We start from the raw sequence: 16,635 nt of genomic DNA on the forward strand, positions 1-16,635 counted from the left end.
AATTAAGTAAGACCTCTAGAAAGGGATTATAGATGGTACTTATGAGACATTTATAGACATAATCTATTCATATCACAGTGTGCCACAATGGACATAACATTGCGTCATTGTGGTTTAAAGAAAAGATTTTAAACAATATCAGGATAAAAACCTTTGATAAATGCCAATTTATCAATTTAATCTCCACACACAAATCCCCCCAGGCACTATTTAATTCTTAATATCTGAACATTAAGTAGTATGGTTGAAAACGTCCCAGTCAAAACAAACAAACAAACAAAAACAAAAAATAGAAAACAAAACAAAAGAAAAACTGTCCGAGAAATCAGCCTGCCTTCACTTGGGATCGAACCTCAGACCTCTTATTACCGGTCAGTTTGTGGGACCATTTAATACAGCGGTTATTCGATGGTTTGGGAGATGAGTGGTGGTGGTGGTGGTTTTTATTTTTCACAAGAGTACGCATTTCCGTTGTAAACTCTTAACTAGATGGAAGCTGCTAATGGTTTCCCAGCACAATCCTATGAAAATCCATCCAGTCCGCTAATTGTTTACTGCATTCCTGTAGAGTCTCAAGCCCGCGAGTCAACGTTCAACCAGATGATCTGCGGTCTCCGTATGATTACCATTGTAGATAGTGCAATTGGGCAAGGCCGCCATATTATTATAATATCTCACTACTAAATTCGTTGCTGCCGATAGACAGGTTGTGTGAAACTTAGTCCGTTGGTTGCCAAACAGTGTCTCTCTTCGCGGGATATTGTTGACATAACCTTAGGTCCTTTGGTAGTGTTGTCAACATTGCATTTGCCAAGAGTATAGATTTACTGAATTTTGCGTCAACCTTCTCGACCTTTCGACTTTTAACCTATATGGTGTGGAAATAACGTAAGGAGAATGAAGTCGGGAATATGGGAGGTAGACACCAGTGGGGAGTGAACCCAGAAGGGTACTTCAATTTTCCAAACCTACCGTCCAAACTAATGGGATGTGGGCAGTAGTGGGGAGTGAACCTGGGACTGCTCCCATATTCTCTGATTCATTCCCCACTGGTGTCCACCTCACACAGTTATTGTTCCTCCCCATTGGTGCCCACCTCCCATATTATCTTATTCACTCCCCACTGGTACCCACTTCACATGGTCTCTGGTTTACTCTCCAATGGTGCCCACTTCCCATAGTCTCTGGTTCATCCCCACCGGTACCCATATCTCATAGCCTCTGGTTCAATCCCCACCGGTGCCTGGTTTACTCTCCAATGGTGCCCACTTCCCATAGTATCTGGTTCAATCTCCACTGATGCTCACCTCCCATAGTCTCTGGTTCACTCCCCATTGTAGCCCACATCACATAGTTCTGGGTTCACTCCCTGGTGGTACTCACCTCCCAGTGTCTCTGGTTCAATCCCCATTGGTGCCCACCTCGTCGTTAGTCAATTGAATATAGGATCCTCGTTTCTCAATAAGACCCCATCATCACATTCCGAATGTACGCCAATGACAAAGCCCAACATACGCATAGGAGTCTCGAGAACCTGGCCATCGATGTCGTTTGCAACTAAGCCATTAACATCTCATCTGTCTTTCAGAACACTAAGCCATTGCTCCACGTCTACATCCAATGCCGAAAATTCTGAGTTTGTTTTTGGCGAACTTCAGGATTTGGCGTCACTCGTAACCGGCGTTAGAGAGTAGGGCGTAATCTGGTTTAGGTTAAAATTAAATCAATTCGGAGTCATGGCCAAATGTGACCCACGGCTTCCAACTGGCTTAATGTCGGTTTGAACCAGATGCTGATAAGAAAATTTCAAATTGAAATAATCAGATATATAAATGTGCAGCTTTTCGTACGTATAGAAATTATTGTCACCCTCCCCAAGAATTATTATTAGACGTCTATTATTATTATTATTATTATTATTATTATTTATTATTATTATTATTATTATTATTATTATTATTATTATTATTATTATTATTATTATTATTATTATTATTATTATTATGATTACGATTATTATTATTGTTGTGATGTAGCTTTGTTCGTGCGCTTCGCTTTGTTATTATTTTCAACGCTTTGTTATGTTATGTCTGCTTTATCTGTTTTCGTAACTGTTTGCTTTTCTGCTTGTGTTGCAGATCATCACGCTTCTCATCGTACCTCTTTTGAATGTTGAATAAAGCCTAGACTTAGGTTTATACTAAAGACAGACTCTTTTACTCTCACTTCAATTCTTCTTCTTCTTCTTCTTCTTCTTCTTCTTCTTCTTCTTCTTCTTCTTATTATTATTATTATTATTATTATTATTATTATTATTATTATTATTATTATTATTATTATTATTATTATTATTATTATAGTCTCTGGTTCACACCCTACTGGTGGCCACCTCTCACAGTTCTGGGTTCACTCCCCTTGGTACCCACCTCCTATAGTCTCCATTGTTAACTCCCCGCTGGAGTGGATTTCGGTATATTTCGGTGAATTTCAGTAGATTTAGGCGGATTTCGATATTCAGCAGTACCGTCTTATCTTGCTCGAAGAGTTGAACGAGAAACACAAATGGTATCGATTTAGACTTCCTTTCCTTACTCTCGATACTTGCTGTAGGAGAGATTGTGAGAAATTTTCAGTACATGTCTGCTTAAATCCTATTATAAAAAGAATTTTATTTTCCAAAATTTGCGACAAAATGTTAGATTATAATGATGACCTGCTATCTAAAAATTCCACGTGCCGTATATTATGGGAATTAACAATAAGGAGTGAGTTAAAGGAATTCAAGTCTCTTGTAGATGAGCTGAAGGAAGAAAATAGTGGCCTTCGATTGGAGATTAAAAACAAAATGAAATTATCAACCTTTTAAAAAATGACAGCAAGATCTTTGTGGATAGAATTAATTCAATCAACAGTGAGCTAAACTAATATGAAACATACTCAATGACGAATTCTATACGGATATTTGGTATGGCAGAGAACCATAACGAAGCAAAGGATCAATGTTTTTAAAAAAATTGAGTCTTCTTAACAATAAAATGAAACTGGACATGGAAAAGACTTGGACGCCTTTCACAGAGCAGGGAAAAATTCCCGATTAAACATCGTGCTATTATTGTAGTTTGTTAGAAGGGTTGATCGTGACTCCGTCATTCAATCTCGTCGGCAGTTAACTGGCTCTGAACTGTCAATATACAAAGGCTTAACGACAACTAAATCAAGATTGCTCCGCACAACAAAAGATCACTCTTCTATTGAAAAGCTTTGGTCGTGCCAAGCCAAAATTAATGTACTTACTAAAAACGGAGGACGAATTATTCTGGATCCCCTTTATCCAGTGGATGAGCAGTTGGGATCTTGCGAATTAGCCCACCATAATCCTTTGAGGAAACAAGCGTAAGACAAGTTGTCCGATCCACCCGAACTGTACCTGTTGCGCCAAAGCCCCCGAATGACATTGTTGTAACGACTAGGTCCAATTATTGTAAAACAATAGATCGCCATTCTACAGACACCGACAGGAAAAGACAAACCAGGGTTGCTGACAACAAGAAGGGTTGTCAAATTGCAGGAAGTGGGACAGCTTATTCTTCAAGAAAGATCCAGTCTACTTGCCGGCAAAATGACGTTGGCAACGTGTGGACATCTACACGAACATCCTCTCGTCCAAACACGTAGAATCATTCACGTCATTCTTCCTCTACATCTTTTTCTCAGCCCAATGAATACTGACTACGAACATTTACTGGAACTACTCCTGACTCCTGATTTTGAAATATTGAGTTACAAATGTTGACAGTTTTCTGAATGAGAGGAATGAATTAGATATTTTAATTGACCAGATATGTCCAAACATCATATATAATAAACCATCCTCTTGATGGAGTAGAAAGAATTCATGGAAAAGCAATAGAAAGGAAAGCATTCTCAATTACCAACAATAAAAAACATATTTTATACCATGAATTTAGTCTTTTACCATCTGGGAGAAGGTTTTGTCAGATTAAATGTAGAACTAACAAGTATAAATCAACGTTCGTTCCATCAGCAATAAAAATTTTGAATATTTCATATGGTACAGAAAAACCAAGGATTGATTCGTTGACTGATTAACTGATTAATTTATTTAATGTAAGATTAACTGACCAATTATTGATAATGATAATTTTTGGTGTCGAATTGCCACAATCGTAACAAATTGAAAACGAAATGAATATGTTTATGTTGTGTATATCGCACGCGTGAAAGAAAGAAAGAAAGAGAGAGAGAGAGAGAGAGAGAGAGAGAGAGAGAGAGAGAGAGAGAGAGAGAGAGAGAAAATAAGTAGGAGTGAAATATCTATTCAATGTTACAGTTATCGTTTAACGTTATAACAAGTGTAACTAAATGACAAATTGCCATATTTATGGACAATAAAGATCTATTATTATTATTATTATTATTATTATTATTATTATTATTATTATTATTATTATTATTATTATTATTATTATATATTACATGAATGCCAAAACATTACGTTAATATTAATATCGAGTTGGAATTTTCAATTAAGGGCTACGATTCTTTCTTTAATGCACAACCTCACAGAGGAGTTGCAATATACACTTTAGAATAGCTTAGTACTCACGAATTTACCTTTAATCAAGCTGTAGAAGAAAGTATTTGGTGCACATTTTTGTACAATAAACTACCATTCTTAATAAGTAATTTCTATAGGAATCACAACTTAAATAAATTATATTTCATTGAACTATTCATAAATAAGGCGTTGTCACTTGACCAAAAACAATTGGATACTCTATTGATTACGGGATATTTCAATTTATCTATTATTTCTTGGAATAATAATTGTAACATTAACCCAGGGTCACTATTTGTTGAAACATTGTGAGATGCATATCTCGTGCAAATGACCAATAATCCGACGCGTCGCAGACATTGTCAACCGAGTAGAATTCTGGATCTTTTTATTTGAAATGATGAAAATTGGGTGGGTTCTATTCAGCACTTGCTTCCCCTTAGAAATAGTGATCATGAAGTTATCCGTATCTCTCCAAACATTCCATAGAACTTTTAAATAATGAATGAAAAAAAAGCTTATGGCTATCATAAAGGAAACTATGAAGAGGGTAGAAGAATTGGATTGGTCCAATTATTTTGAGATGGATGTTCAAATGGCTTGCAACTATTTAAAGAATACATTAAAAGAGATAGGGCCATGTTTTATCCCTATTCGGGTATCTAAGAAAATAAATAAACCTCTATGGATGTCTCGTGATGTTAAAAAGTTGTAAACAAAAAACGTAGATTATTTAAAAAAAAATTAAAGTATAAATATATAAAGAAAATTTTCAAACCTATGCCACACACATAAATATGACAAAGCATGTTATATAACAAAAGATTAAATCATTTGAGAAAAAATGCGTCTAAGTTAAATGTAGAGGGGTTTTGAAGGTATGTTAATAGTGAACTTAAAGTTAAAAACGGTATTGGGAAACTGACTCCCCCAGACGGCTGTAAAACGGATAGTGATCAAGTAAAGGTAGATGTTTTAAATACATTTTTTCAAATGTATTTGCACAAGAAAATGTTGATAATATTCCTATATTTCATAGCCGAGTTATTAACGCTTGTTTGAATAATATTGTGGTGAATAAGGTTGATGTATTTAATGAATTAGTGAAACTTGATACAAATAAAAGTATACATCCACATATATTAGGGCAGTGTACTTGGTCCTTTACTGTTTATTATCTATATAAATGATCTGCCTGACACTATAAATTCTAAATGCACAATTTTGCTGATGACACCAACATTTATGCACCAACATTAGATAAAGATATATTACAAACTGATATAATTCACTATACAATTGGTCTGAAAATTGGCAGCTTTATTTCAATATTACTAAATGTAGAGTGCTGCACATTGGTAGGTCTAATCCTTTATTCTCCTATAACACAGCTGACAATAATATGACTGTTATGCCAACTAAATGCTCAGAAAGGGACTTGGGGGTCATCTTTGATAATAAATTGTTTTGATGAACATATATGTGATTGTATAAAAAGAGCGAACAAGCTTGTGGGAATTATATACAGAAGCTTTAGCTATCTTGATTTTAAAACGTTTGTCTAACTTTATAAGTCTGTCATAAGACCTTGTATAGAGTATGGAATTAGTATTTGGGGTCCTTTATTTAAGCGACAGTCTGTTAACATTGAGAACGTACAAAGTCGCGTAACGAAAATTTTACCCGACATTCGATATCTATCCTATTGAGAAAGATAAAAGTATATAAAATTGCCTTTACTAAAATGTCGTAAAATAAGAGGTGATCTTATTCGTATATAGACTCGTGCACGGTTCTTACAATATAGATTGTAATGATTTTTTAAATTATTCGCATGTTACAAACACTAGGTGAGATATGTTTAAGATATTTGTTGAAAGATTCGTCTATAAGAAAATCTAATCTTATTCAAACTGTTCCAATTTTTTAATAATCTAAAGTTTGACACAAAAAATTCTAATTCAATTGATAATTTTAAGAATGTCTTGATATAGAGCTTACCAAAATGATATTTGATTTTGACGAAAAATGTATCTTGACATTGGATATTATATCATTTTGTATATCAATTATTTGAATCTCTCGAATGTACAAGTTGGACATACCAAAAGAATGCAAATAGATTTAATTATACTACGAATCTTGAATATGACACTTTTATATGTATTAAATATCTAATTCTCAATATTATCAATTAATTGACATTGACTACTATTTATATAATTGATAAATAGTATCTATTCATAAAAGTTACACAGAGCCTATTAGCTCTTAAATGATACGATACGATACGATACGATAAGATATATAAGAATTAAAGTTCTATAGCATTTGTATATGGTGCTTGTTAGTGAGAAATATCTTTATTCTGAATTTATTTAGTTCAAAAGTAAGGAAATTGAATTTTAGCATTGTAAATCGTCCAAAATTTTAGAATACAATGGCGTTGATTTCTAAATCTATTTCATCTGTTTGATGATTATTTGTTAAATTAAAATTATATTATTTATGTTAGAGTAGCCTATGTTATCAAATTAAAAGATTCATCCACAGCAACAACAGTGTTTGATAACTTTGTCGGCTGTTTTTGCGCGCTAATTTCTAGGTCATAATTGGTTCCCAATGCGGTCTTGAATCAGATATTCCTACATTATGAATGGGTTAGGTGTCACTATTTATCTAATCCGTATTTTAATAGGAGCAAAATGAAAAGGATGTTTAAATTATATAATTTACATGATAAAGCCAAAGCATTTCTTGCAGAAAGAGGGAATTCTGCTGTACGCTGATAAAACGTCTTTTCATAGTTTGACCAGAAATCTTTGAATTATATCAACCAAAATTGGGAGTCATTTAAACAGATGGATATATGAGTAAAAGTTTTCAAGACAAATTTAAAAGGCGTTTTATCAGTATGCCGCTCTAATAGTATGAATAAAGCTGATATCCTGGATGGAGTCTTCGACCTCCCACGGTGAACAGGGGGTCATCACTCGCTGTGTCTTTTATCTCTCACACCCTCCCCCCCGGCCCGTTTTTGTTCTCTGATTTGCTTTTTGTCCTTGTCTTGGAATGGGGTTACTTGGTTTTGTCCTGGCCCTTGCCATTGTCCTTGGCTGAGAGGGAAACAGTCAAAAGTATAGTGTTAGTTTTGGGAGGTGATTTTTTTTCACTTTAAATCATCTCCCCTGTAATGGTTGCATTTTTATTTTGAACAATTAAAGAAAGACATTTGAATGTATTCCGCTATTGGGATCTTGTGCTTGTGTCTAAATGAGACTGATGGGTGATCTCAAAATAATTACATTTGTGGTATGCTCTTGGAATCCACATCTGTTACCTAATTGAAGCAATTTACCTTTTCTCCTAATTAAGTGCTTTAATTGCCTAGAATTTTTGAATATACAATTTTCTAACGGTTTACTGGCGCTAATATAATCTAAATGTGTTGCAAGTGCCATAAATCCTTTTTAAAAAAAATTAAAAACACAAGGAAAAAGAACAAAACAAAACCAAAAAAAAAAAGTGGAAAAAAAAGAAAGAAAATACAACAAAGAACAACAATAACAACAACAAAATAAAGTTGACGTCACTTCGCTTATTCTTTTTAGATCGCCATTTGGGTGATTAGTATTAACTAGATTCTCAAAAAACTGTAGACGTTTAAGGTTACACATGGTTTTGTGTGTTGATGCGATTGAGCTAGCAGAAGTGGGTATTATTTCACTTAAATCCATACCATTAATAGAAAACATATTGTTCTCCACAATAACAAAGCTGAACAAGTCCGTACATTGTGTTAGTGGTAAGGCGAAGCCAGATCGGGGATGGGTCTGGGCCGAGGTTGTGCTGGGACTGGGGATTCCGCAATGAAACTGGTGAAATCATTCATGCTGGCCAAACTAAGGCTGATGAGGACCAACCTGACACTCCCACAGTTGCTGGCAACAGGGCTGGAATTGCTCTTTTATTTTCTGAGATCCAGGCTGGTGAAAACAGTTTTGTTTCAACATTTATTTTAGTATTCTGTTAACATTTGCGGATAATTTATGTCTTTGAACAATATTTGATACACGTTTTCACGGACTTTGTATTAAATGTGTGTTTGTGTCACGTCAAGTTTGTATTGATTTTATGCGGTCACCTCTTTTCCCTTTGGGCGTGATAGGGGGAAGCCTTGTTCCTCGTCTTTTGTTTCACGATAGGTTCTTCAAAAGAAGTGGAGCAAGTTTGGTTTGCTCGTCGTTAGACATGAAGATTTTTAGAGATGACAAAGACAATGAAGTTTAAAAGGAAAAAACCCAATTGCAAAACTGAAACTGGGACACCACAACATATTTTTGAGGAAATTTGTAAACAAAGATGCAACCATCATTTCGGCCCCAGTCTCAACCAAGTCCCAGCACCAACACTGCTACCATGACCGGTGCTCCACCAGCCCACAAGTCCAGCTCATCCCCAGCCCGTCCCAAGTCCCAGTCAGACTCCGCCCCCCTAGTTTATCAGTATACTATATAAAGTATTCTTTCATTGTTTTGGATTGATTAAATGAGTTATTTTTTAGCACGCTATCACAATCTTGCGAGCCGGTGTTCATTCTCAGTTATACGATTCTGTCAATTCTTTGTATGCGAGTTATTCTTATTGTGCCCAATAGCAGAACGAGCTTGCGAGTATGTGTTATTGCACGATGAAAATATAAATGAGTGAAAACGTTTATTCCACCCCTACAAGTAAGATTATTAGATATTTTGTAAGCACATAGTATGGTATTAGTAATTCTATTCACCATAATTTGTACCTTTCTCCTTTTGCTTGAATGACAATTTGATCCAAAACTAAAACCTTTGGTTTGTATTCATGCGCATCAATAGATTATTTATAATTGCCATTCTAGTAAAAATCCCGCATTTTCGAGGGGAAAGAACTACGCTGTGATTATCCCCAGACACCTGTCTGGGGATAATAAAAATTTGTTATCCCCAGACACCTGTCTGGGGATAACAAATTTTTACTATCCCCAGACGCATATTTGAAACGCCGCTCTTTTAAACAATTATCCACATTCCAGAACATGGAATGTTTCCAGATGCACATAGAAATAAGGAAAGTTAATAAAATATCTATAAAAACATAAAATTATCAACATTAAAATCAGTTGTTACTACATATACACAATATGCGTCGACTTCGAAGTGGGTGTCATGGCCGAATGGTTTAGTCGTCTGCCTGGAAGTTTGACCATAATCGACGTTGTGGGTTCGAATCCTGGTAACGTATTTTTTTTTTTTTAAAAATTCCGTCTTCTTTTTACAGAACGTTGAAAGGAATAAATGTCCCATCCATCCTCCCCCACCTCTTTTTATATTATTAAACTCTCTCTCTCTCTCTCTCTCTCTCTCTCTCTCTCTCTCTCTCTCTCTCTCTCTCTTTTGTTTTTTTCTAGTTTCTAGCAAATATATTCGTCCCCACTCCGATCTCAAATAGTGTCTAAAAAGAATAAATAATTAAAAAGCAAACAAACAGAAATATTCAGAGAGCGACCAAATGGTCAGATAGAGGAGAAAAAAAAACAATAATTGTTTTAAAAATAAAAACAATAATTGTTTTAAAAAATAAAAACAATTTAAGAAATTCATGCTCAGAAACGGAACATTTACATAAAGGTTTAGCAAAAAAAAAACAAACTCTAAGGTTTAGGTCAAAATATAAAAAAAAAAAAAAGAAAAAGAGAGATTTCCCTCGGAGCAGGGAATAGTGTTAACAATAATAATAAAAATAATAATAATAATAATAATAATAATAATAATAATAATAATAATAATAATAATAATAATAATAATAATAATAATAATAATAATAATAATAATAGTAATAGTATGATAATAAGAGTATTAATAATAAAAATAATATTATTATTGATAATAATATAATAATGATTATGATGGTAATAGTAATAATAATAACAAATATTACAATTATTATTATTATTATTATTATTATTATTATTATTATTATTATTATTATTATTATTATTATTATTATTATTATTATTATTATTATTATAATTATTATCATTTGACCAAAACAAAAAAAAAAAACAATAATAGATCTAGAGCAAATTAAATTATAATGAAATAATATTATCGGAGAAATAAAAAATTCAACTGATTAAAAAAAAACTCTTGCTCGGAACTCGGAACAAAAGTGAAAACAATGAAAACCAATTGGGAAGAAAGAAAGAAAAAGTAAAAAAAAAAAAAAATGTGTGTGTGTCCGGGGGGGGGGGGGGGCGGTCGCAACTGGGGCGAATCTGTGCAGCTAAAAGGAGTAAAATGAAAGGTGGCCTAACCCACTGAGCTGCCTATCCACACCGCTATCAGAATGTTTTAAATTCATATATGAGCTAAACATATTTCCACCATTTTTGCTTCCTTGTTTTGGTAGTTATTTTTATCTCTGATTCGAATAAAAGTATGTTGTTGGATCTAGTTTTGTGGACGTGTGATACTAAATTGTATTGTCTTGTGCGAAGCAGACAGGAAAATAACAGGTGTGGGTTAGTGTCGAGCGGAAGTCTCGATGATACCTCAAGTCATCGGCCACCAACACTCAAAACTTCCCGAACTCGATGACCAAGGAAAAGTCGGGAATTCCCGAGAAGTAGCACTTCAACTGAGCTTTGGATGGCTTTTTTGTATTAAAACTTAAAATACATTAAATAAATTCACTTTGTATAATAATAAAACATTGATACCTATAACCATTTTGATCTATTTACGACGTTTGTGTTTTGTTAGCTGTTTAAAATATGATATAACGTCAATACCCAATACCAATGACTAGGTATTGAATGAAAGCACCGATGACTAGAGCGATGCTCGAGACTTTTTTGAGTCTCGAGACTCAAAAAAGCATCGAGACGCAAAAACGTCTCGAGCTTCGCTGAAATCATCGCCGACGAGAGAGGGGTGAACAATGCAGATAGTACACATTGTTAGTAACGCGTGCGTCGCTCGCGCAGTATAGTCTCGAGACTCGGGACTCGGGACTCAATACGAGAAGCATCGACGACCGAGATTCTCGAGACGAGAAAAGCATCGAGAACTAAGTCGAGGTCGGTACCTTCTCAGTCGTCGATGACCTGACTTCTCAAAACCTAAAGCATCGTTGACCTTTTGGTGACCCGGATGCCCTCCCCTAGTGTGGGTTTTGGGCTTTGGGGCGAACAACACCATGGCCTAGGAATTCGTCCGCGACATAAAAATTATTCCCGGTCGTCCCAAAATTGTGGCCAGAATGAGCAAATTATAGAAACAAGAGATGGTCAATAAAGTTAACAGGTAGGTAGGTAATGAAAATTTAAATGGTTGGTGGACTATGAACAGATTTGATGATTAACAACTTTCTTCCTGGTTGAAAATAAAAAGTCGAATTGCCAGTTTGACGTTTTCAGATCAAAGTAACAAAAGAAATTTCATTGATCCATTTGCTTTAAAATATTTTTTTTAAAAGAGCTGGATTTGACATTTGATCACTATTTACTTTCATCATGTGTTAAATATCACTTGATATATTAACTGTTTTGGGACACAACCACTAGTATTTTTTCCAGAATATTTGGTATTTTTCACGCCTAGTTTGGCATTTTGCATAAAATCTTTCTGCCCACTTGCTACATGCGTCTGGGGATAGTATCCCCAGACAGGTGTCTGGGGATAACAAAAATTGGTTATCCCCAGACACCTGTCTGGGGATAACGAATTTTTATTATCCCCAGACAGGCGTCTGGGAATAATGACAGCCAAAGAACTATTTTCATTCGATATTGTACCAGGGTTGCCAATTTGGCATTTTAAATGCCAGATTCCAAAAATCTGGCATTTTTGAAAACCGTTTGGCATTAGAAAAATCATTTGGCATTTGGCATTTTCATTTGGCATTTTCTTTTCTTGTATATTATACTTCAAATGGCACCAGATTCAACAAAAAACATCATAAGAAACACGAAACAGTAAGTTTTCTTAATTGTCAATAATTATTTAACTGTTTACGTATTTACCTTTCATGTTAATGTATTTCTTTTTCATTCTTAAAATCCAACCGTGGTGTAGTGGTTTAGCACTCCACTTAGTAGTCAGTAGGTAAAAAATTACCCCAACAGGAAATTTAGTATAATTCAAAAAAAAACAAGAAAAAAAAACAAGAAAAAAAAACACGCAAGCCACCAGGATATGATAGTAAATTGTCTATCAAAAGTGAGTAGTTTTCTTAGTGGGGGTGGGAGTCAACAGACTTTGGCATTTTTTTGAGTGTTTTGGCATTTTTTGAGTCTTCCCCTGGCATTTTGTTGAAAAATAATCTGGCAACCCTGTATTGTACCCACCATCATTTAATGAGGGCAGATTGGTAAACAACGTTATCTGTGTAACTTGGTACATCCTCTGTTGATTTTTCGGTGTGGCCCAACATGAAGTGTAAGCACCCGTGACACAGCAACATACAGTTGTCCATGTGTGAAACAGGTTGTGGTAAGAAAATCAACTGCGAAAATAAAACTGAAGTAGCTGACGTGAGCCGAGTTGAAACACGATCCTGGGATCGAGAACTTACCTTACAGTACAGTACTCATGTTTGGTGCTGTTTTAATGCACCTCCGCTTGATTTTTTAAAATATTTTTTTGCGGGTTTTTTTTGGTGTCTCCATTCCTTTTTTCTCTTTTTGTGCGGCTATGTGCTCTTGTAGTATGACACCCGCTTTCGGATCGGAAGGTCCTGGGTTCGAGCCTCGCTCGGCGCCTAGTTGAGTCCTTGAAAGACTCTTTACTCACATCCTATCACCGTACTCAGGTGTAAAATGAGTACCTGGTCGTCAACAGTGGTGTCTCTGTCGGAAAAAAATTGTAACATCGCCTAACAGGCGTCAGGTCTCGTTCTACATGTTACGTGTTGCTATTAGTCAGGGACCCATTGTTAAACGCTTTGAGCATATTTAGTGGATATTGCGCTATATAAAAGCTCCATTTAAAATGGATCAATGTATCCTTTGGATATGAAAGTAGTCTATCCCAAAGTACTTTTCGCCAGATCTAACAAACCCAGCTACCCATTCACTGCTGAGTAGACAGGGAGTTCAGAAAAAAAACATCGCCTGCACCCGGGATCGATCTCTGGCCCTTTTGCGTGTAAAGAGAGTGCTCTATCAACTGAGTTATCGGGGTCCCCAAATATTCTATTGGGATTTTTTAAAATACAGACGTTATAACTGTTATTTTAGATGGAAGATATAATATGTGAAACTCATATTATTTGATTAGTTAAAGCACCAAACACAGTTGTAATATTATTGTATTATTTTAAATGACAACAATGCGATAGAGAGGAGTGGTGACAAGAGATAGACAAAAGAAAACAAAAATTCGGTCTTGCTAGGTTCGAAACACACACACACACACACACACACACACACACACACACATACACACACACACACACACACACACACACACACATATATATATATATATATATATATATATATATATATATATATATATATATATATATATAATATATATATACACACACGCATCTTTAGTAGTCACATTAATTTCAAACAATAACCCATTAGAGAAGAGGGGTGCTGCCTTCATCATAGATCATTGTCATTGCGATCATTATGGTGTAGTAAATTTTGAAAATTACCCCGTATAATGGAATCGTCAAAGGCGTTGATGATTGTCATGCGACTCGTGCTTCCCCCCATCCCACATACGAGAGGGCGTTTTGCGGAGTGGGGGGAGATAGTCGTCTGTGTCGTTTAGCAAAGGGGGTGGGTGCGATTAATTAAATGGGATGAGTGGTGATTAGTGGAAGATAGGCAAAGAACCGAAGCTAAGAATCGCTGGGACAAAGAAGTAGTATAGCGCGAGAATCGCTGGGACCGTTGAAAGGTTATACTTTGGGACCCGTCCCCGGTTCTTAGCTAAAGGACCGTGGGATCGCAAGGACCGGTCCTCAGCGCGGCACTAGCTAGCACCCCAAGTTGATCCCTCCAGTTTCCTCAGAAGACTGTTGCGTTTCTCTATCATCCTGGCAACTCTTTCGAGATGCACCCGGTAGATAAGGCAGCGGTCCAGCGTCACCCCCATGTATTTTGGATGCGGCTCAAATGGGAGTGGCTGGCCCCCAACAAGGATGTTCAGTTTACTTGTGTGTCAGCCACTGCATAGGTGGCCACGGTTTTCGTTTTCATCTTCAGGTACCACTTGTCTAGTAGGCTTTGAGTCTGGTGACGTCCTCGCTGAGTACGCTCTCGAGACGGGTCCACACTTTACTTTGAGTACCGAGTGCCCAGTCCGCGTATCCCAGCCTCAGGGAGGAAGTGTTCGGCATATCGCTAATATAGACATTAAACAACATTGGCGCCAGAACAGAACCCCGAGGGACCCCATTCTTCAATTTCCTAACTTTGCTCGTAGCGTCTTCCAGCGCGATTTGGAATCGTCTTTCCCCTAAGATTGAAGAGAGCAGCTTCAATGTCTTTTTGCACCTGTGAATCTTTGCAAGTTTGAGCATCAGACATACTGTTTAATGTAATAGGATTCCGGTTTCCTCATAACCAGAAAAATTATAATGCTTGACGAAAGAAGTGGATAGTACAGTATATTTAAATGTATCGAATGATTGAAAAAAGATATTCAAGGACTACTTTAGGACGGTGGGGTATGGAGCGGTTGTCCTGGAAAATGATCCCTTGGTCTAGAAAATGGCTCACAGTGTGATCGTATCACGTTGTCGAGATAGTACTGACCGGTGACTCCACATGGATCTCGATTCGTCCAGCCATTGTGATCTCTTCCCAAACTATTACTCTACCTCCTCTATAACCTTCACGGACAACCCTACAAACAGGGTTTGTATCGTTCTCCACAACGCCTCAAAGCTCTGGGGTCTAATTCATGGACCGGGACTATGATAGTCTCGGACTATAGCATAGTCTGAGACTTTCAGAGACTAAGTAAGCTTTTCATGGAGTCAGACTTTGTCCCTGACTATCAAGTCTCGGACTACGTGTTTGAAGTCTTACACTACAGAGGTCAATCTATTTTTAACTGGGAATTCCCGGGAAATGTATTACAAAACGTCATAGAAATGTGTAAACTTTCCAGCTGCGCATGCGTCATGCGAAGTAGCACAGAAATCATATCATATTATACTGTGTTTGTTTTGATCGGGGTTTTCCCCCCACAAAGAAAAATAGTGTGAGACAAGTTTAGGGGTGTAACATTGTTTGAGAATGCATGTGTGTAATGTTTTTAGTAAATATAAGTAATGGTGGCATTTAAACGATGCTTATCCAAGGTGTAGCGTTGTTGTAAGTAGAGAGCGGTGGGGGCTGCCCGAAGCTTGGGGTCCCGAAAATAATAACGAAAGAGTGATGATGGAGAAGCATCGGTGGGAACAATACAGACAATGGGCGTTTCGGGTACAAACCCTTCGTCAGCACAACAATAAACAAATAAATATTGAAAACAAATAAGATGAAATGCAGTATAAATTGCATCGTCTGTACTCAACGATGGTTGGAGTGTGAATGAATCGTTAGCGTGGCGTGGATCCCAATGGTGTGATAGAAATGATATGGCCAGTGAGAGACGTGAACTGTCTAGAAAATAATGGACGATAAAAGACATAATAGAAATGTAATAGTAGTAGTAGTAGTAGTAGTAGTAGTAGTAGTAGTAGTAGTAGTAGTAGTAGTAGTAGTAGTAGTAGAAGTAATAATAGTAGTAGTAGTAGTAGTAGTAGTAGTAGTAGTAGTAGTAGTAGCAGAGTAGTAGTATGATAATAATAATAATAATAATAATAATAATAATAATAATAATAATAATAATAATAATAATAATAATAGTAGTAGTAGTAGTAGTAGTAGTAGTAGTAGTAGTAGTAGTAGTAGTAGTAGTAGAAATAGTAGTGGTTGTAGCAGCAGTTGTAATAGTAATAGTAGGAAATTACTATGAAACAGTATGGGGGGAGGAGTCCCTGGGGAATGT

This window comes from Berghia stephanieae, chromosome 2 (genome assembly GCF_034508935.2).
Source record: "Berghia stephanieae isolate SIO BIC M18660-M18661 chromosome 2, UCSD_Bste_1.3, whole genome shotgun sequence".
NCBI classification, from domain to species: domain Eukaryota; kingdom Metazoa; phylum Mollusca; class Gastropoda; order Nudibranchia; family Aeolidiidae; genus Berghia; species Berghia stephanieae.